This window comes from Acromyrmex echinatior, chromosome 2, assembly GCF_024713525.1.
Source record: "Acromyrmex echinatior isolate Ae372 chromosome 2, ASM2471352v2, whole genome shotgun sequence".
NCBI classification, from domain to species: Eukaryota; Metazoa; Arthropoda; class Insecta; order Hymenoptera; family Formicidae; genus Acromyrmex; species Acromyrmex echinatior.
Window position 1 is genome coordinate 26,478,178 of NC_141853.1, and position 24,813 is coordinate 26,502,990.

Sequence of the window (24,813 nt, forward strand, 5' to 3'; positions counted from 1 at the left end):
CAAACAAACAATACTATTCTACGTCCCACTACAAATATTTACAAAAAATTAAGAATTTCTAAGATCTTGTTTCAATCTATATATAATAGTTTTTCGTAAAAACTTTCTGTTAGGGTGGTATACATTTTTTAAAAGTATTTTATGTTTGAAACTGAATTTGAAGCCCTGACTACAGTATTATAAATAAAGTATTTTTGTGTGACGAGAATATTTAAAATTTGTAAATATTATGATTTGGAAACGGGATCGTTTGCTTGAATAAATCAATATTAATATGAAAAGCGCCGGTTATGGTCAAGATTAGATGTTAAGAGTAATATACATTTTTAGAAATCTATATAGTATTTTACATAAAGCTAGAACATTAATTTTTTTATTAAGATTCGATATTTACGGACTAAATATCTGAATATTAATTTTCTCTTTACAGTTTATTTTATAATTTATTTAAATATTCATAAAAATCTTTGGTCAATCATAGGATTTGGTTCTTCTTATACGTCAACAGGGAAAATTTATGAAAATAAAAGAAAACCATTTATCTATTTTATAAATGATTAAATAATAGACATGATTTCATTTTAAATATATAATAAATGAAATTATTTTAAATATTACCCAGCCCTGTGTAAAAAAGAGTGGCAATTTCTTTGCCTGTATGCTGCCCATTTGATGGAACAAAATCTATTACTATTCTCAAATTCCATTCTTTCAATGAAATAATCTTATGCTGTAATATGATTTGTTTACAGTGGACGTCCATCCGTCAATTGTAAATGATATTTTAGATTCATTATTCTGCTAGAATAACAATCACAACCTTCTGCATTTCAAAAAATCGAAACTGTACACTTGTTTTCAGCGCATTTCTGCTTGGAACACGTGCCTGTTTATTTAAGAACTGAAACAGCGCCTTGCTTCCTTCGTTTTCAAAAAAATTAAATAGAAGATATTCTGGCAACTCAGCATTTTATTCAAACTTGCGTAAATTGAACCGGAATATGCATAATACATGCATATATTTTATACCATTCTTAATATAAACATTTAGTAACAAAAATATAAATTAAATGAGAAATATAAATTGAATAGTATTAGTAGTATTTATACATTATATATACAGGATGTAGAAAAAGTCCTGGACCCCTTAAATATCTTGAAGAGTAAAATTTTGAGAAAAACTTTTATACAAAAGTTGTAGTTGAAAATGATCTATTGACTGGCCTTATTAATTTGACCTTGGATAGTGTCATCAAGGTCAAGTCAAGGTCAAATCGATTTTTTTAAATGAAACACTCTATTTTTGACTTTAGAATCTAATAGCTGAGGTCAGGACCTTCCAAAACTTTATAATAAAGTTTTTTTAATCAGTATTTTTCAAGTTATGAGAATTAAAAATTACGGAACCGCCGGCATTAGCATTATCTAAAGTATTACGTAGAGATTACCCGACTGGATTTATGAGTCATGTATGTGCCTGCGAATGTCTGTATCTCTACTTCCTCCTTCCTCCTACTCTTTCCTTCTCCTTCCCCCCTCTCTTTCACTCCTATTCCTTTCCATCCTCTTTCTCTACTTCCCACCCTTTCAACAAAGCTGGAAACTACATAAGTTAGAAATCTCTCCTGTCAAGTTCACTCTTTCTTTTGAGCTACGATTGAAAAGGTATACTTTTTCGTGATATTCTATTCTGAGATTGCTTATCGCCACATAGTTATCTTTATTTATAAAGTATTTATTTAAAATATTTTATAATGCTTACTGAACAGGAGCGTATATCCCTTTTAATGATGCGAGGATGAAGTGATTGTAGAAGGTCTTACGCATATGTGACACAACTTTTCAATCAAACTTTTAGGAATGAGGACAATGATATATCTAAATCGACTGTTATTCGTACTGTACAACGTTTTGAAGAAATGGGTTTTGTAAAAGACCGTAGACCATAGATAGACAAAGTAGACCAGCAATAGCGACAAATCCTCATAAAAGAATGTTCTAGTCTTTTATCGAAGATCTGCGTAATTCAAAGTTGCACAACAACACATCAATCTTATGTTAGTTCATAAAATTCTAAAAAAGGAAAAATTTCATCCATATAAGATCCATCTGGCGCAGGAACTATGTGAAGATGATTTTGATCGTCGCATTGAATTTTGCAAAAATACGATGTTAAATATCGATAGAAATCTTTTATTTGTAGTCAACATTATTTTTTCAGATGAAGCTACTTTTGAGCTAACTGGGAATATAAATTGACATAATTGCAGATATTGAAGCGATGAAAATCCTCATTGGATGTACGAGGTACATACTCAGACTCAGCAAAAAGTCGACGTAGATAGAATTTTAAATGAAGTCATTATTAGACCTTTCTTTATTAAAGATAATTTAAACGCTGACAATTATTTAGCCATGCTTCAAGATGAAATAGTTCCCGCAATCCGAAACATCGCTCGTCAAAACTTCAATGACATTTCGTTCCAGTAAGATAGGGCGCCACCTCACTACAGTTTACGAGTACGCCAATATCTGAATGAAGTTTTTCCGAATAGATGGATAGGAAGAAGGAGTTACAATTTGAATGGCCAGCATACTCGCCTGATCTAAATCCATTCGACTATTTTTTTGAAGGGATATTTATTTAAAGGGAAAAATTTATAATACCAAATCTCGAAATCTTAATGAGTTACATCAACGAATAATAAATGAATTTAGAATAATGCCTCGCGAATTCTATAGAAATGCAGTTAAGTTTTTATAATCGTCTAGCACATTGTCAGACTGCGGAGGGACGCCAATTTGAGTATTTGCTGTAATATGTAATATTCTTTTAACTAGCTCGCCATACTGGGATATGACTGGGATATGATCTAATGCGATTTTTCACATTCAGACTTTAACTTTTTGTAATTTAAGAATAAAATATTTTTGTTTCATCTTTGTTTCTTTGTTTTTGTCTTGTTTTTGTCTAGAGATATCAATTTTGCATGTGATAAGTTAAAAATATATTTTCTATTCAGAGATATAACTTGACGAAGTTCCAGATCCCGGTAGGATTTAGCCGAGAAAGTAACTAAAAACTGGTAGGCGAGCTAGGTTAAAGGAATGACAAATGCTCAAACGAATGACAGTTGATTTAGATATACCATTGTCTTTATTTCTAAAAGATTGATTGAAAAGTCTTGTCGCTTGCGCAAGACCTCCTATGATCACCATCCTCGCATCATTAAAAGGGATACGAGCACCTTAGCTTAAGTAATGCTAATACCGCGACGGTTCCGTAACTTTCAACTCTCATAACTTGAAAAGTACTGATTAAAAAGAGGCTTTATTATAGTGTTTTGGAAAACGCCTGACCTAATAGATTCTAAAATAGGGTGTTTCATTTAAAAAAATCGATTTGACTTTGGTGGTGCCATCCAAGGTCAAATTGATAAGATTAGTCAATAGATCATTTTCAACTCTATAACTTTTATAAAATATTTTTCTCAAAAATGATTACTTTTTAAGATATTTAAGAGGTCCGGGACTTTTTTACACCCTGTATATTATATTATATTATACATTATTTATACATTATACAAATTATACAAGGTGTCCGGAATTTAAATGTTTCCAAGCTTCGAAAGCGTGTAGAGGATCGATAAACTAACAAGGAAACACAACCAAGTGAATCTCTCCGATTTAAATGAGTTTTTAGTGTATTGTTCTAAAAATAGCAGATACATATCTTTTTATATATCTTGAGTCGCACGTTAAGGAGGTGAAATCCTCCTTTGAAAAAAATCGGTTTTTTTTTTTCAGATTGAATATCGTCGAAATTGTAAGAGATAGAAAAAAATTTTCCGAGTGAAAATTGAATGGTTTTAAAAGTACTTTGGAACTATAATTAAAAAAATTTTTTTTAATTATTTATTTATAATAAAAATTTATTTATAAAGAAAAAAATTTTTTATTGTCATCCTGTACATGAAAGTTGCGTTCATAACATTATGTTTTTATTGAGCAACATACTTTTATAGATTATTTATTTTATTTGTTATTATTTTTATGTTATAAACATAAAAATTGTATTGTATTGTTATAAACAATACTATTTTTTAATTAATTTTTTTTTATTACTTTTAAATACAATTTACAATAATCTTTCAAGTATAATTCTTAACATATTATATTTGCCTTACTATCTCTTTAATGATTCAATCTTATATTTTTGATATATCTTATATTTTTATTTATTAGGTGTTGGAATTAATTCGTAGCGTTTTACAAGTGATGGGAAGTACTTTCATTAATGTATTTTTTAATGCTCATGTGAAATAAATAACATTCTTTCATTAAAAACGCTACGAATTAATTCCAACACCTAATATTATTACTATTTAATATTTATTATTTATTTTTTAATTTAAAAGGTTAAATTCACACCAAAGAATATCTAATTTTTAAGCACTAAGATCTGCTTTAATCGAAAATAGGATCTCATTTAATTATAAAAGGACATAATAAATTAATTTGTTTAAGAAAGAAGTCAAAATTGGCTGTCTTATAAGTAGAAGAAAATTCAAATTGAAAACATTGAACCGATTATTTATTCTTATAATCCCAACATCTATAATGCTAACATTCCTTCCTCCTTACCTTGCGTAACATATTCTAATAACATCCCCCCTCCCCTTCAATTAACAGAAAACAATACACAACAAAAAAAAATTTTCTAGCTCCTCCTTATTTCCTTGACAACGCTTTGATCTTCTCCTCTACTCTCAAAAAAAAAATGAAAATAATATTAGGTGTACAAATAAGTTTCCGTTTGACAAAAGACGGCGCCACTAGCAAGCTATGGTTAAAATTGTCTGATGTAAAACATTATACATCATAAGGTTGGACATCTGTCAACAACATAACCTTGAAATATTAGTGATTTTGTATCAGCATCATATATTTTTTTTTGTGCGAAAATGCCGAGTTTTGAGTCGAATAAGCGTTATTTGCGGGAACTTTTGATTTACTTCTTTAATTTGAAAAAATCTGCAGCTGAGGCTCATCGATTGCTTGTAGAAGCATATGGTGAGACTGCCTTAAGTGAGAGAAGTTGTCGTGAATGGTTTAAAAAATTTAAGAATGGTGAATTTGACGTCGAAGAACGTGGCGGAAGGCCGAAAGTGTACGAAGACGCGGAATTAGAAGCATTATTGAATGAAGATTCGTGCCAAATGCAAAAAGAACTTGCACTTACATTAGGAGCGACTCAACAAGCAATTTCACATCGTTTGAAATTATTGGGAATGATTCAAAAGCAAGGGAATTGGGTTCCATATGAACTGAAGCCGAGAAACGTTGAACGCCGATTTTCCATATGTGAAATGCTGCTTGTCAGGCATAAACGAAAGGGTTTTTTTATAGTCACTGGTGATGAAAAATGGATCCACTACGATAACCCAAAGAAGAGGAAATCATGGAGATCACCTGGCCATACTTCAACATCAACAGCCAAGCCGAATATTCATGGAAAAAAACTCATGTTGTGTATTTGGTGGGATCAGCTTGATGTCGTGTATTATGAGTTGGTCAAACCGAACGAAACCGTTACTGGGGCTCTCTACCAAACACAATTGATGAGATTGAGCCGAGCACTCAAGGAAAAACGCGCCCACTACTACTCCAGGCATGACAAAATTATTCTCCTGCATGATAATGCTCGACATGTTGCGGCGCCGGTCAAAACCTACATGGAAACATTCAATTGGGAAGTTCTACCCTACCCGCCGTATTCACCAGACATTGTCCCTTCCGATTATCATCTATTTCGATCGATGGCGCATGGCCTGTCTGAGCAGCACTTCACATCATATGAAGATATCAAAAATTGGATCGATAATTGGATAGCCTCAAAAGATGAATGCGTTCTTCCAACGCGGTATCCGTATGCTACCAGAAAGATAAAAGTAGTGGCTAGCGATGGACAATACTTTCAATAAAACATTATGTATCGTTCTTTCACAATAAATAATTAATAATAATTAATTTTTGATAAAAAACGGCGGAAACTTATTTGTACACCTAATAAGAAGATCTGTCTGTATTTCATCTGTCAATATACTTCCTAATAATTTTTACTACTTTTGGTGAATTTTTTTCACTTTCAGTTTTGAGAGATAAATTATTTGTGAACTTATCATTGATTACAATTCCGAAAAATGTGCAATGCTTTTTACAATTAGGAGAAAATTTTTCTTTACCTAGTAAAAATAAAAAGAACATATTTGAATGTATAAAAAGCATTGAATAACACACAATTTTCCATTGAGAATAGGATTAACATCACAAACCACTTCATTTCTATACACAATATAAGAAAATAGTTTCTTCTTCTCTTCTCTCTTCTAACATTGACGACCAGCTTAATTCCAGAACCAGCTGGAATTACTAAAAATTTTATTCACTCTAACCCGAACATTATTTTTACACACGCTGACAAAGGCAACGCCACAGTTGCACTTGACACAGACATATACAGAGTGGGCCAAAAGTCTGGATACACCCAAATATCTCATAAACGATGCATTTTAGAAAAAAATATTTCTTACAAAAGTTGTAAAGCTTAAAAAAACGCATTCAACGATAGTAATTATTTAACCTAGGATGGCGTTGTCAAGGTCAGAATCAACATGAATTTTTTAAATGAAACTCCCCCCTCCCCATTTTTCATTACATACTACTCTTGTAGCTTATCTTGAGAGCTTTCCAAAACACTATAATTAAGTTCATTTTTATTAAGTACTTTGCGAGTTATAAGGCTTGAAAATTACAGTACCGCCGACATTAGAATTACGCAAGGTGTCCAACCGACGGCTAAAACCTCTTGAATGTTGTTTAGGATCATGTCCTGAATAACATTTGTTAAGATCAAAATTACCGGAGATTGTTTCTCTTATTTTCATTTTTGCACTGAAAATTCATTTTTATGTAATCTGACATTGTTATCTGACATTGTGAAAGTTAGATGTTTGTTACTTTTGCAAATTTGCATAAACTAATAAGAAAAACCAATATATTGTACCATTATATGGACTACCATTTATGTCTATATATATATATATATATATATATATATATACATATATATATATATATATATATATATATATATATATACTACCATCTATGCGATCTACCTGCGTTTTCTTCTCTCTTTTTATTAATGGACTCTCAACACATTTACTGATATTATTGACAAGAATATTGTTTTATGACTACTTTGATTTTTGATAAAAATGACTCGCAGCGTACTACACGGAATGAAGAATACGGAATTAAAAATTATAATAGTTTTGTAATACTATGTATATATTTTTGGTTTAGAACGATGTTTAAATATTACGACTACATTGAAAATGACTCGATCGGAGTCGAAACGTTTTTGTCAATTGTAATTATTTATATGAATTTTTGTGAATGTGAATTTAAATTAAAGTTCTTTGCTACATTACTGGCTCTTTGCCTTTCTTTTGTACCACATTGTTTTATACTTACAGAGCCTTATTACTATTTATTAATCTTAATTATAGTGTTTTACTCTATAATTGAAAAACTCTTGAGATAAGCTTCAAGAATATGTAATGAAAAAAAGAGGGAGGGGGGGGGGGTTCCATTTAAAAAATTCATGTTGATCCTAACCTTGACAACGCCATCCTAGGTTAAATAACTACTATCGTTGAATGCGTTTTTTAAGCCTTACAACTTTTGTAAGAAACATTTTTTTCTAAAATGTATCGTTTATGAGATATTTGGCTGTATCCAGACTTTTAGTCCACCCTGTATATTTAAAAAATCAACGAGATGCTTTAAGACACGTCGACATATATAAAATTATAAAAAAAACCCTAACAAAAAACCCATTAGAAAATTACGGGATTTGCTTGCAAGATGGAAAAAAATAGTATTATTAGACTCTAAATATAAAAGTTTATACGTCAATGATGGAGTACTCCTGAAGACTTATGCCGAAGATCCACAAATAGAATTGCCTTTATAGAATTATAATCTTCTCAATAGGTAGCCTTTAAGATTATACAATCTAGTTTCATTTCTATAGAATATCATGATGGAATTCATTCCAAAAGCAAACAGTAAAAAACAGTTTTTCAATTAGTTGAGCATCTTAAAGCCATTAAAATTGATAGCAACTATGAATTAATTTCACTAGATGTTGTCTCGCTTTTTACAAATATCTCACTGAATATTGTGAAATGAATTGCATTGAAGAAAACTGGACTTTTATCTCCAAAAAATGTAGTATTCCCAAAACAGTATTCCTCTTGGCAATATGGTTTGTGCTAAATTCTACTTATTTTACATTTGACAAAAAAATTTATATTTAAACAATGCTTTGACACATCCATGGATTCTTCCTTGTCCCCCATCGTTGCTAATTTGGTACTGCAAAGGTTAGAATGTGCTAACAGCTTTGATATCTTTAAGTAATCAGTTATCTTTTTATTATCGTTATGTGGATGATTTATTTATGGCTGTTCCTTCTTTCCAAATTGATAACATACTAGAATGTTTTAATTCTTTCCACCCTCGTCTATAATTTACCATGGAAAGTGGAGGAGATGTATTGAATTTCTTGGACGTCACGAGTAAGAAAGATAATAGTCTTACATTCGATTGATATCACAAATCGAGCTTGTCGGGTAGATACTTAAATTTTTCGAACCGTCCCATGTTTCAAAAAATAGGCACTATTATTGGCTTAGTAAATAAAGCTTTTCTATTATCTGATTCTATATATTCACGAGAAAACTTTAAAATTCATAATTGACGCTGATTTATAATGATTATCCTACGCAACTCATTTTTAATACAATCAACAAACACAAAAAACTCTCATCGATAAAAAAACAACAGCTGTAGAAAGTCAATCTAATTGCCGGAATTCAAAAATTAATACGATATAGTTTACAGTATCAATCAATTTCTAATAAATTTAATACACTCAAAAATAAAGATGAAAGTTTTTTTCTATAATATGAATAAATTTAAAAAATTGATATGAGTTCACAAAGATCCTCTTCCACATCTCGCAAAAAATAACGTAGCATAAAATAAATCAATTGTAAAGAATGTGATGCTTCCTATGTCAAACAGACGAGCAGACAATTAAAAACAAGGATAACTGAATATACAGGGTTGGCCATATTCGACGGAAAGATGTTTTTTTTTTCAATCATGGGAAAAAACACATTTTTTGCTATTCATTTTAAAAATCATTTAATAGGGTTCAAGGAGATTTGTGTACATTATTTTTTGAATATGATATCTCTTAAATGACCGCCTTGAGCCTGCATGGCGAGTAGTGCCCGTTTTGCAGCGTTTTCCATCGTTTTGAATCAATGTTTCGGCCGATATGGCGACTATTTCCTGTCGGATGTTGGCCTTAAGTTCGTCTAGGGTCCTTGGCTTGTTGACATAAACCTTTGATTTCAAATAGCCCCACAAAAAGAAGTCTGGAGCCGTTAAATCTGGTGAACGCGGTGGCCATTCAAAATCACCATTTTTTGATTAGTAATTTTTTTGGATTAGTAAGTGCCTCACCAGTTGAAAATCTTTCATACAAACGATACAATGTGTTCGCGGAAGGCGCACTTTTCACTTTATTTATTTTTCTCCATGCACGTTGAGTTTTAACAATTGACTTGTTTTGTTGAATGTAAATTTCAACAATCTGAGAGCGTTCGCGTGGCGTGTACTGCTCCATGGCAAAAATTTCCTTCGACTGACGCTTCAAACGCGCTACGTCGTTACTCAATCTAACATCTCTGTCAAAAGTTACAGTGTTGCCAGATCTTTCCGTCGAATATGGCCAACCCTGTAGAAACCATATACACCTCTGCTCGTTCTCTGTTATAACCGATCATAGAATGCAGTATAACCATGAATTTGATTGAAAAAATGTTAGAATATTAGATGAAAAATCTTTTTATAAAAAATGTTTAATCTCTAAGATGCTTAATATTAAAAACAAAAAAATAATCTCGATCTAAAAACAGATACAGAGGGTCTCTTTATAAAGCATATATACAGATAATAAACAGTATTTGATTTGGCAGTACCATCACTTGTTCAGTCAGTGTTTATCCGTTGTCACATTATTTATTATAACTTATTTAATTTATTACAATCGATGTTATCCTCTGACTATGGACATATTATTTATTATTTTTATTTTTTATTATACAATTTTATTACACAATTTTATTTTGACACATTTCATTTATTTAATTTATTTATTGTATTATATTTTATTTGGTTTTTACACTGATTTTAATCTCCCAATCAGCAGGCAGTGTTTTTTAAATGTTTTTTAAATATTTATTTTTTATTAATTTACATTTTTCACGATTCATTTTCAAAAATTCATTAATTTAACGTTTATTAAACATTATAATTTTTCATTTGAAATAAATAATTGAAAAAATATTGTTTAAACATTTATTTAATGTTTATTTAATATTTATTTTGAATTTAAAATGGTTTGAAAAAACATTTTCTAAACGTAAAAAATAATAAATAAAATGCCAATTTGAGCTAACACTGATTATTCGTATGTATTTTATATCATTTATTCAAAGTGAATATTAAAACGTATATGTTTCGACTTACGATTAAGTAAGTCTTCTTCAGTACAAAGAAATTTATTTAATTATTAATTACCAAATTACATAATGATAGCGCATACGAATATAAACTATTAAAATACGAGTATAAAATACGAAAAAACTGTGATAGTGAAATCCGAGTTAATCTTGGTCATCAAATTATTAAGTTTACTAAAAAAGAAAGAAAGAGATTTTTTTATTTTGAATCGACCGATCAAAAGAAGTTAAAAAATATTTTTAATTGCTAACATAAAGTTATCCGCAAAAAATATGGTAAAATAAATTTACATGCATGTCAAGATTGAACTGTTTCTATAAGATTTGTTGTACATTAGACCGTTCTATTTACTGTGTACAATTGTGAATAAATGAAAAAGTTAATATAAATAATAGTTAAAAAATCGAACTTTAGTTCACTTACATGAAACAAAATTAAGAGTTATTAGACACGATTGATTTTGGTAGACGAATGTAAAATGAAAATTGAAAGAAACAGTGGATAACAAAACATGTACTTACAAAGACAATAAGTATAAATAATAAATATCAAGAATAAATGTAGATTGGAAGCATTACATCTCTGAAAATAGATCTATATAACGAATCGAGAGAAAATGTATCGTTTTGTAGATTCAGGCTTAGTTTTTGTTTTTTAATATGTATCACCTCTGATAACAATCTTTTATGTAAAATTTGCTCTTTGTCTAAAATATGTACGTTATTCCAATCAAATTCATGAAATAAGTCCATACGATGTTGTGTGATAACCGAATGTTAGGTGGTGTTTCTGTTAATATGATTCCTATGTTCACTTTTGCGCGTTTTAAGGCATCTACTTGTTTGTCCAATCCATATGACGCATCACAGTCCTTACAGTCAATCTTATATACTGCATTAGATTGAGAAGATTGAGGTAGCACATCTTTCTGAGCTTTGATAAATTTATTGAGCTTATTTATGCCTCTATAAGCCATACGTATAAAAAATACATGTTTTAAGAAATTGCTGATTTTATTGGAAATATTAGGAATAAATGGTATAGAGAAAAATTTTTTATTATTGATTTCTTCTTGGATTGTCAATTGTTTATCAATAACAAAATTATCAATACGATTAAAAAGATCAAATTTTTTGTAAAGTCTTTTTTTAATAGTTGAAAATATCAAACTTAGGAGATAATTATTCAGAAGAATTTTTATAATTAACTCAAAATTCTTTTTGTCGAAACTTGACCGAGAAAGTAATAAAACTCTATCGATCAAATAATCGTGCCAATTTTTTAACAGAATGGATGCCATGAGAAGTAATTGAGAAAATGATCCGAGAATGTAGGTTTACGATACCAATTAAAAATAAAAGTTTTCTCTTTTTTTATCAAGTAAATATCCAAGAAGTTTAATGAGTCTCCACCAATTTCCATTGTAAATTGTAGTCTTGGGTGGTAAGAATTAAATTTAATAAGAATCTCATCAATATAAGTATTGTTAATAGCTAAAGCAATGTCATCAACATATCTTACATAAAACAATGGTGTCACAGAAAATTTATTTAACGAAACTGACTCTAAGTCCTGTATGACTATATCAGCGAGTATAGGAGATAGTGGAGAGCCCATGAGTAAATCAAAGGTTTGTCTATAAAATTTGTCATTGAATATGAAAAAAGTAGAATTCACAACTAATTTTAGTGCTTTAAAAAATTCCGTTTTTGACATATCATTTTTTTCTTTTATCTTTTTCCTATTAGATTCCATCCTATCTATTAGATTCCATCAAGAACTAGATCTATTGGTACATTAGTAAAAAGTAATATTACTAAAGATAAAAGAGAAGCTTTAACAGGAATTGTCAATTTTGAGATTTTTTTGATCAAAAAATAACTGTTAACTGTAAAGCTATTTGCCGGAGGTAAACTCTTATTAATAATCTTATGTAGAAAAGATGCTAACTTATGGAGTGAGACTTCCAACTGATGAAACTATAACTCTCAACGGACATCCAATTTTGTGAATCTTAGATAAACCGTAAGTTAGTGATAAGATTGGTATAGTACAATTTAAATTGTTATAATTATAGTCTGAAAGGTATCCGTAATGCTTCCAACCCTTTAATAATAATTTTAATTCAGTAATAATTTTATTTACTGGATTACATCTAATTGTAGTAATGACTGTACTTCTTTAGGTATTAAAGTACTGCTGAGATTTTTGACCAATGATCATTTGTTTCAATAATTTGATATGTAATATATTTATAATCAGAAGCAGGTAAATTGGTTTCAATCAATTCATCAATATCATTCTGTTGCCGCCAAATAAGACAGAGAGCAGCATCGAAATGAGAACAAGAACGGATTCAACGGATACACGCTTTGTTTACTTTATATCTAACATATTTTAAAATACAAATAAAGTTATCGCTCTTATCGATAATCATTGTGTTTTCATCAACCAAGAAACATAACATATTCGAATTAGATTTATGGAACACAAACTTTTTTTGAGGTATATACATTAACAGTATTATTCGTAGGTTCTGTACATTTATTAGTCATGAAATAATATTAATATCGTTTATATTCCTCTTTTCATAACATTCCTTATTATCAAGTAATCATATAAACTTTCTTTCTAATCTATAAGATTCAGTATTAAGTAGATTTTTTAAATAATGTTTATTATTTATACTTATTGTCTTTGTAAGTACATATTCTGTTGTCCTCAATGTTCTCCTCACTGTTTCTCTCAATTTTCATTTTACATTCATTACCAAACAGTTATGTCGTGTCTAATAACTTTTAATTTTATTTCATGTAAGTGAACTAAAGTTCGATTTTTTAACTATTATTTATATTAACTTTTTATTCATAATTGTACATAATAAATAGAACGATCTAATGGAATATGACCAACAAACTTTATAGAAACAGTCCAATCTTGACAGGCATGTAAGTTTATTTTACCATATTTTTTGTGGATGTTTAACTTCATGTTAGCAATTAAAAATATTTTTTAACTCTTTTTGATCGGTCGATTCAAAATAAAAAAATCTCTTTCTTTCTTTTTTAGTAAACTTAGTAATTTGATGGCCAAGACTAACTCGGATTTCACTACCACAATTTTCTTCGTATTTTATATGAGGTGTTGGAATTAATTCGTAGCGTTTTACAAGTAATGGGAAGTACTTTCATTAATGTATTTTTTAATGCTCATGTGAAATAAATAACATTCTTTCATTAAAAAACGCTACGAATTAATTCCAACACCTAATATATTTCGTACTTTAATAATTTATACTCGTATGCTCTATCATTATGTAATTTGATAATTAATAGTTTAAGTAAATTTCTTTATATTGAAGAGACCTTTGATCGTAGGTCGAAATATATACGTTTTAATATTCACTTTGAATAAATGATATAAAATACACGAATAACCAGTGTTGGCTCAAATTGGCATTTTATTTATTATTTTTTAGATTTTTCTTTAAAGCCTATTGATTATCTTATTTTTTAAACATTTATTCAAAAAAATGTTTATTACAAAAAAATGTTTATTTAACATTAATTATTCATTTGAAATAATAGTTTGAAAAAGCATTTTTCAAACGTTTATTTAATGTTTATTAAATGTTTATTTTATATTAATTATGCGTTTCAAATAAAAATTTAAAGAAATATTTTTTAAATATTTGTTTAACGTTTATAAAATGCTTATTTTACGTTATTTATTTATTTAAAATGTGATGATAAGAAACATTTATTTCATGTTTATTTAACGTTTAATAACTGTTCATTTCACATTAATTATTTGTTTGAAATAATAGTTTAAAAAAACATTTATTTAATATTTATTAAATCTTTTTTAAACGTTTATATGACATTTAATAAATGTTTGTTTTTTGTTATTTATTTATTTAAAATATGATTAAAAAAGTATTTATTTAATATTTATCTGACGTTTATTACAAATATGTAAAAAATATTATTTTCTAAACCTCAAATTAGTAAAAAACGGGTCAGAATAATAAAATAATCACGGAAGAGAAACTAACACAATATAATTGCATTAAGTGTACCATATATGGACAATAAGAACTGTGTGCATCAAAAACTGTGTGCATTAAAAAACATTTTTTTAATGTTAAAGAAATGTTTCTTCAAACGCGTTAAATAAATGTTTTTTAAACGTTAAAAGAATGTTTCTTCAAACGTTAAAATAAATATTTTTTTAATAAAAAAAGGGATCTTAATCCATTATTTTTAACGTTTTTAAAAATATTTAAAAAAATGTTTTTTAAATATTTTTGAAAACATTTTTAAAAACATTATCTGATTAAGCTCTTTATTATACACTGTTATATTCGACCGACTAATAATTGTTCATCGATAAGTTTTTGCCAGAATTGATTCTGCTAATTTTTTGAAAGGAAAAACTATCTTAAAAAATTTTTATTATTAGCTTAACCAGATTCTTCACGCGGTCTTCCAATCGTCTTGTGAGCAGCTTTAATTATTCTGGAAACAACTTGCGAAAAAATATTTTATGTTAAAAAAAGAAATCACAACTGTAATTTAAAAAATCTTTAGAATTTCTGATAAGGGCTCAATCAAGAAGCCGAAACATGTAAAGAAAATAGATTTGAACATCTAAATTTATGTAATTATCATTGAGATATATAAATAATTTTATCCGCAACAAGTTCTGCGGTTGGCTCTTTAACAGCTCATATTATTGTATTAATTGTTTATTAACCTTCCGCGAATTAGGTAGAAAATCAATATAGATCGTATGTGGGTATAACTCATACTCCATGCTATACTTTATCATACTTTATACTATAAATATATTAGTCAAATATACTATAATTTAATATGATTGGTGACAACTCACTGTCCAGTTTCTCGAAACCGGCAACATGCACACAGTACTTTTTAGGAATCAAATGACAAGAATCACAATTAAAGTAATTAAGCGTATATAAGATCACTAATATGATATATTAATTGAATATGATATACTAATATGATATATTAATATAATAAAAATTACAATATATTTATACAATTAATATATTATATTAGAAATCTCATATATATACGTTTAATTACGTTGTGACTTTTATGCGCCCTTCACTTTTTGGTAAAAATTCATCTTACTGGGATATGTCACACCCCATCTGGTTCACAGAGGGTTAAAGCTATTATCAGTGGCAAATAAAAGTCAAAGTTAAAAAATATAATTAAAAATATCTTAAGTATTATAGTAAGCATTCTGCAACTCTTATCTACATAGTATTTATAGAATAATATAATTTACGTTTTGATACGCTGTTGATACGCAAATAAATTGAGTGCAAATAGTCGGATGAGTAAACGATAGATGTTTTTGAATGCCAGATGTATTCGAGTCTTTCATCTTAATTTCTCTTCTTTCGATAGAGCACAATTTACAGACAGCAAATTTTATATTATTTTCATCGTGTTCAAACGAAAATGCTTTATTAAGCAAAGTTTTTCGACTGCCAGTTCAAAAATCTGCTCGTAAAGTCTCATCGAAAATTGTTATTTTCAATCGAGATTGTTCACTTCTATTATTTGTAATATCTTCTGCAAGCAATTCAAGAAATAAATAAACGTGAACGTATCTAACTTATTAGCAGGAAATTGTAGACCAATGCAGGTAACTCTAAATTGTCATAGTTTTTAATTAGTGATTTTTAGAAAAAAAATGGATGCATGATTTTGAAATATTATTAATTATTATAGAAATCAAATCCTTAAACGGTCCAGCTGGATCTTAAATGCTTATATGATTCTATGAATTTATATACTACGTATGTAGTCCTCAGAAACGTGCGAAATGATTTTTCAGTCTTGAAAACACTAACACTAACTTTACTAAACTACCGCAATAATATTACGAGTTAAATTGACTTGCAATTTAATAAATTTTTTATGCTTATTAGCATCTTCGAAACGATCTTAATAATGTTGAATAACATAATATTAAAATCTGTAAATAATTAATTTTTATTGTGAAAAATATTACCTCGGCCGGGAGTCAAACCCGGATCTCTTGCATTCCGTGCATAGTCATTTATAACTAGAAAGAAAAAATGATACGCAAAGAACTCTATTCTTGTCAATTGTAAATGACTCTTGCAGGCTTTAATCCTATTAAGTCGCTGTTAGCAGTGTAATATTATATATTAAAAGTTTGTAAATTTTGATTTGTTTTTCAATCAATGTTATTACATCCAATAGAAATTTAAAATTTAATATTATACAAAATGTGAAATTATTATACATATGTTTATTATCATACCGTATCATAATACGGTCATTTACACAAATGAAAAATTTGTGTATTTTCGTGAAAAAATTTGCTGGTTAAAATTTTTGTGTAAAATTTTGTATACAATGAACACATTCATATGTAAATTTAACATATGTCTCTTATGTTAAATGAAGATAATGAATATGAAATATAAAATTATTGAAATGATAAAATGTAATGAATGTAAAAATATATGTTAAAGTAACAATTCGTACGTATTTATTAAATATGTTACAATTTACTCTATAACGTATTATATAAATAAAACATTTGAGTAATTACATTTGTGTAATGCAAAAAGAATTTATATGTTAATTTGGTTATAATAATTATGTTGATTGTACATAATTCTCTTTAAATTTTATTTAAGATTACGTTCCACTTTTGTTGAAATATAAACATAGTATTATTCAACATTTTACTCATATTATGTTTAATTAACACAAAACTTGGAGTGATCCGTTTGAGACATGCGATTTATGTTAAATTCAACACATTTTTTCCAACTGTGTAGCGATGTTATGGTATTATGTAGGTATAGAAGTTTGTGTCAAAATCAAATACGAACAAAACAAATATATTTCTGCTTCTGAAGTTTTACAAATAAACTTGTCACTATAATTGTATAATATAAACTTCTTTTTCTTATGTTAATATCACAAACTCAATATTAACATCTTATTTGTATACTATTATACAATACAATACTTAAACGCAAACTTAAACGCAAAAAAATTAAATATTGGATGTGGGAAAAAGTTCGTGGCAGTTTTTTAGTAAAATTCAAGTGTTTTTCTTAGAGTATTAAAATCAATTTATTTAAACCAAATATGCTCCATTATTTTCAATAATATTTTGCCATTTTTGGGCCAAAACCATAATCCCACCGCGATAAAACTTCTGTGGCTTCTGGTCGAAAAACTGCTTCAAATGATTTTCACAGGCCTCTTTTGAAGCCAGCTTTACACCATTAAGAGAATTCTGCAGAGACCTAAACAAATGATAGTCTGAGGATGCTATGTCAGAACTATACGGTGGATGCATTAAGACTTCTCAGCCAAGTTCTCGCAATTTTTGCCGAGTTATCAAAGATGTGTATGGTCGAGCGCTATCGCGATGGAAGACGACACCCCTCCTATTGATTAATTCTGACCGCTTCCTCTCAATTGCTTGTTGTAATCTCTCCAGTTGTTAACAGTAGAGTTCGGATTAATTGTTTGAACGGGCGATAACAGCTTATAGTGAACGATTCCCTTCCAATCCCACTACACACAACATCACCTTCTTCGTCGTCAATTCAGGTTTTGCGATTGCTTATGCCTTCTCTCCTTCCTTTATCCACGATCTTTTGCGAGTTCGATTGTCGTACGTGATTTATTTTTTATCATCAGTTATCATTCTCTTCAGAAATGGCTCAATTTCATTCCATTTCAGTAGTATATCGCTAATGTTAATTCGGTCCATCATGTTCTTAACACTCAACTCGTGAGGAACCCAAACATCGAGTTTCTTTTTGTATCCAGCTTTATGTAAATGATTTAAAACTGTTTTGTGGTCGATGTCTAGTTCTCTGGCAATCTCCATAGTGCTCATATGCTTATCACGCTCGACTTTTTCCATGATTTCATCGGACTTTTCAATGATTGGTCGACCAGAGCGAGATTCATCTTTCACATCAAAATTTCCAGTACGAAAATGAGCGAACCATTTCCGTGTTGCTTTTGGTAGAGTATCTTCACCGTAAATAGCACAAATTTTTTCACAAGCCTGTGTAGCGTTCTTGCCTTTATCGTAGTAATACTGCAAAAATGTAGCGAATTTTTTTCCTTATTTATTTCTTTATTTATTTCAAAATAAAATAACTTTTGATCCACTTCACCGATTTCAATCTTTTTCGGCTCAAAACAATGATTAAAATGTCACTTTTTAAACGCACATCTAGTCACATAATATCTGTACCCATCCAACTCATGCACCTATTAGATCCATGTGAATATGCTCGAAACGCCCGTCGGGTACGAGAAATTTTTCAGGATGTAATTGAATGTGTTGGGTTATTTTTGATTGCTGACAGTCAAGACAATTCTTACATCACTTTGCAATATCACGATGCATGTTAGGCCACACATACTGTTGACGAATTACCCGATCCGTGACTTTAGGCCCGGATGAGCCGCATCATGAAATAAGTGTTGTCGATGCGATTAGTTATCGACTACTTAGCATTTAATGTCATTTAATGGGGAAAACGCTACGAATTTTTTCTCATACTATATTCGTAAATATAATTAAGTATATTCGTAAATATAAATTTTGAAATAACATATTGCTTCAGAAAAGTTTTGTGTCATTAAACTGATGACATTAAACTGATGACCTTTTTCTTTACTGCATTGTGTTTCTTCGACCTTAACCTTGGTCTGAGTGGATTTTTAAGAAGTACCGTTAAATTATTTCTAACGTAGCGCTATTATTTTTTGGATACTCCAAGTTAAAAATATAAAAAGCATCAATTATTTCCAAAGCTGTATCGTAGGTATCGACGCTGCTAAAAATATCTTTTTCGATTATCACTTTGTAGTCTTTGTGATTTTCTTTATCTGAAAAACATTATGAAACTGTTAGTTTAATTTGTCTAGAACAAATTAATAAGGAATTACCACAATCTTTGTCAAAATATTTGTATAAAAAAACTGTGAGTAAAATAAAATTTGGCAAAATATATTTTGAACCAAGTGGTTTTTCAAACAAAAAAATTTTGGGATTTTGAAATCTGTAAAGTTTATGCAAAGTGAATTTCTTAAAAGTTCACAGATATTTATAAGATAAATAGAAATTGGTAATGAAATTGTGTCATTTTCGAGAAAATCATTGTTCAACATTTGTTAATGAATTTGTTAACGAGCTTTTAACATTTTTCATTATCAATTTGTACTTATCCATTGTGTATCTGTCAAAATTTCTAATTATTTATTAGCTGAAAACAGAACCAAGAGATGACTCAAGACAAGAAGATGACTCAATATAAATTTTGTGACTTATGAAGAGTAAAATAGTCTTTGCTCACCAATTTTAATAATGCAAGGGCTGCATATTTCAAGTGAAGGGAACACTCCTTGGAATGATTCTTCCTAAGAGCAAAATAAAATTAAGTTGCAGTATCTAAAATGAACAAATAAAAATTGAATTTTCTTTAGCGTGAAGATGGAAACATGGTTTTTAATGGTTGATTCATTATTGCAACGATACGGTAACGCAGTTAAAAGTTAGACAGTCTTCTTTCTTAACTCTTAAATTACGAAATTTTGTATTAGATTGATTTTTTTAAACATTGTATCCAGAGATTTTTCAGGTCGCTAATTACGAATAAAAAATCAAAAATTTTTAACTAAAATAATCAAATCAACACAGCGGTCAAATAATATAGAACTTTTTAATTTTTAAAAATTATTAATTTATAGTAAAAAATAATATAGCGAAAAAATCTAAAAAAAATCTAAAAAAATTCTGAAACAAAGCTTTAAGATAACTGTTGTGTGTTTCGCGGATTTTTTCCGTGTTTAGATCCATTCTTAGAATGCCAACGATTCGTGAACCTTGCAGTCCACTTCATCAGGGCGAGGAGCAGCCTGATACTGAGCTGTTCCTCCAGGCCTTTCCTTTTTGATATTACGCTGCTTGTTGGAGAGGGGATAGGTGGGAAGACCCCCTCCATCAAACATCGCCAGACAAGAGAGATTGGCCCTCCAAGACCTGAACAGGGACACAGACATCATCGTGTTTCCAGCCGACAAAGGCAACATGACAGTAGTCATGAATACATCAGATAATACAAAAAAAAGATGAAGAATCTTCTCTTGGACAAAGCGTACAAAAAGCTTGACAAAGATTCAACCAATATAATCGCACAGAACACCAAGATCCTTGTGGAGAAAAGCAACATTCCCAGTGAAACTGGGATAAAAACAATGAAAACAACATTAAAACCTACAAATCCTCTGCCACCAAGACTGTACCGATTATCAAAAGTACACAAATCTAACATTCCTCTCAGACCGATTGTCAGCGCCATACACTCCCCGACATACAACTTATCCCGCTTCCTAGCACAAACACTACAATCTCTCACTGGAAAGAACGAATCACATATAACCAACGCAACGGACTTCATACAAAAAATTCAAAAAATCCGACTACGTCCCAGATCTACTCGTAAGCTTCGACGTAGAATCCTTTTTCGCATTCCCAATAAAAGACACAATAAACATAATAGAAACTTCATGAATCCCCTCCGACTTCATACCGCTAATAGAGCACTGCTTAACAACCACCTATTATATTTCTCCTATAACAACCTATATTTCTCCTATAACATTTTACGAACAAACTTCAGAAGCAGCGATGGACTCTCCTATTTCTCCTGTAATCGTCAACATCTTCATGGAGCACTTTGAGAAAGAGGCCTTCAGAAAAACACTGAAAAAACTAGAAGTTTGGTTCCGTCATGTGGACGACACATTCGTGATATGGAGACATGGCAGAGCTAAACTCCGAAAATTCCTTATTTTCCTCAACAGACAACATTCAAATATCCGCTTCACTATAGACATAAAGGAAAACGGAAAACTCCCTTTCTTAGATGTTCTTGTCTTTAAGAAAGCCGACGGCACCCTAGACTATCAAGTGTACAGAAAAGCAACACACACAGACAGATACTTACATGCCGAGACGCACCACCACCCAGCACAAAAACAGTCAGTAATCAACTCACTTGTACGTAGAGCTTTCACTATTTCTGACAAAGAACATCTACAGACAGAACTCAACCACCCAAACTAGCCTTACATAAAAACGGATACGACAAAAAAAACATAACCAAGATATTCAATAAATATGCAAACAAGACAATGGTCTCTGACATACAAGCAGACGATAGAATCCTATCTATTCTCCCATATGTCAAAGGAACAACAGATCGGATTGGTAGGATATTAAACAAACACAATATCCGAACTATCTTCAAACCAAAAAGATGGGACAGATCTTAAAAAATCCTACAGATCAAAGATCTTTATTCAGCTCTGCAGGAGTATACAAAATACCTTGTTCCTGCGGACAAGTATACATTGGAGAAGCCGGGGGAATGATCAACCTACGAATAAAAGAACACCAACGTGATGTCAGGCTAAAATACGCCACGTAGTCGGCATTATCAGAACACAACATCGAAACAGGACATCAAATACTATTTGACAAAGCGATAGCCAACGTTACATCATACTTTCCAAAAAATTATAGAGAAACTATAGAGATACAAAACATCCTAATAATAAAATAGAGATAATGGCTACAACATAAATAAAATATGGAAGACCATTCTCCCGATTATTGAAGACTAACCAAATTTCATCACCTGTTCTCCCCCCCCCCCTCTCTCCCACCTACCCCCATTTCAAGAAGCAGCGTAATATAAAAAAGAAAGGGCCTGGAGGAACAACTCAATATCAGGCTGCTCTTCCCTGATGGACTGCAAGGCTCACGAAACGTTGGCATTCTAAGAATGAATCTAGACACGGAGAAAACCCGCGAAACACACAACAGTTATATAGAAAGCACCCATGGAAGTCTCAAAGATGTTCTAAATAAATGGCCAAATTATCGTTTAAACATTTTAATATTAATAATAATTTAGCCGAAACGCATTTTTTTTTTCAGAAATAGCATAAATTTTTTGAATACATTTATGTACAACAATTATACTACTATGCTGCCAATAGTTAAAAATAACAAATAAAATAGAATCTTTAGAATTAATTGAATATTAAATTATCTTTAGAATTCATCAAAAATTACATACAGCTATTAATTATTGATTCATTGTTACAACGATAAAACAAAAATTAAAAAATACGCTAATTAATTCGAATTATAAAAATTCGATATATATATGTATATATATATATTTTTTTTTTTAAGTATACTTTATTAATCAATTTTGTCAACATGTGAAGTTTACTGTTTGACCTGAATTTTGGGATGAATTTGTCAAAATAAAGTTTTAATAAATACAAAATTGAAAAAATAAGTATGAACACTTTTTTTAATTACACTAATTGACAAAATTGATAAATGAAAGCATGAAGCTATTTATAAACTATTTAAATTGAACTTTTACTTCAAAAATAAATTTTCCTATATTTCTTTGAAGTATTTAGAAAATATTTTTAGAACTGCAAATCCAGGTTTAATGTTATCTTCAGAGTGGTATAATTTATTTTGTATTCCAAATTCAATTATTTTGTTAGCCTTGGAATTGATTTTAATTTCTATCATTGTTAAATCCATTTTGGTTAGATTTTGGAAGTGCCAATAAAAAGCATTTTTTGATTTCCGTAGAACTGACCATTGACTTAAAATATCTTTCATTATTATTTATTGTCATCCTTATACCTGAATAGAAATCTTATAAATATTGATGAAAATTTTCATCTGTGTCATTTACAGCATTCGAGGAATATTTTAAATTTTCCTAATAAGTAAAAGTAAAAAGGGCTACGAGCCTAAAACACAAATTGATAAACTGTATGAGTAGTTAAAAAAGTTTTTTTGAAATAAAACTATGTCATAAATTAAAAACGTAAAATATAATTTGACAATCAGAAGATGAACAAACGTTTCGATCCTAGTTGGATCATTTTCAATGTGACAAATAAATTAGTGTGACAAAGTAAATTAACAACGGTAATTAATAATAGAGTTATAACGTAGATAAAAAACATAAGAGATCAAGTAAAATTCGCATTCGGACGCAAATTAACTATAAAACTCGCTCCAAATTGAGAGGAAATCAAATAAACGATTATAGTTGACAAAAATGTGCTCCTCCGAACCGTATGTGTGTATAAGGACGAACATGTTTCTGTTAGCAAGTATAAATTGTAATAATAAATTAACGGTAGAAGTAAATAAAAATAAAAATAATAAGAACAATAAGAAAAGTACGAATCGAGTCGCAAACAGTAAAAAGGAAAGTACAAATAAGTCGTAAATAATAAGTCAAATTTAAAGAAAGAGGCAAAAATTATCTTTGATATTATAAGACAAGCACATAAGAAAAAAGAGTAAATCGCCAACATGCATTGCATATGTATGATAAGTTTAGAAAAATAACAAATAAATTCACAATAAATACCTTATGTGTGTGTCGAAATGATGTATTATAGATTAGGCAATGCGAATGGAATCGAAATTGATCGTCTCTCTAAGAAGCTAAGATATAAAGTACGATATATAAAGACAAGAAGGTTGAAATGGAAAACTAGAAAGGGAAGGGGGAAAAAAATAATAAGAAGGAAAGAATAAAGTGGAAGGAAGAGAAAGTAGGGAGAGAAGAGAAGGATGGGGAAGGGAAAGCAATCAAGAGGGAGAAAGATACTGGATGATCTGTGAATAAGTATCGGGTAAAGATTCGGTATCGTTTTGTCTATTAAGACCTTGTTTCTGTCTTTTAATATGAATCATTTCAGATACTAATCTCTTATTGTAAGAAGATTCGCAGTCCAAAATTCTCACATCGTTCCATTTGAAATTATGATCAAAATTGATTCGATGATCAGTTATGACAGTAGGAGAACCTATATTCTTTTTGATGTCAGAGATATGTTCGTGTAATCTCGTGCTCAATTTTCTCTTTGTCTGACCAACATAACTCGCCTCACAATCATCACATGAGATCTTGTAGACAACATTCTGACTGGATAGGAAGCTAAGTTCGTCTTTTCCTCTCTTTATGAAGCTTTTTAATGTGTT

General features: G+C 29.7%; 1 protein-coding gene and 1 long non-coding RNA gene across 15 annotated transcripts in view; one reads left to right on the plus strand and one right to left on the minus strand.

Moving 5' to 3' along the window:
* Positions 1 to 24,813, plus strand: part of aralar1 (calcium-binding mitochondrial carrier protein Aralar1) — a 289,930-nt gene that overhangs the window by 199,183 nt on the left and 65,934 nt on the right. The window lies entirely within an intron of this gene.
* LOC147910729 (uncharacterized) lies at positions 9,263 to 20,870 on the minus strand. The gene is made up of 2 exons (XR_015544091.1): positions 9,604 to 20,870; positions 9,263 to 9,530 (listed from the first exon to the last, which is right to left on the minus strand). It is a non-coding gene; the product is annotated as an uncharacterized LOC147910729 (long non-coding RNA).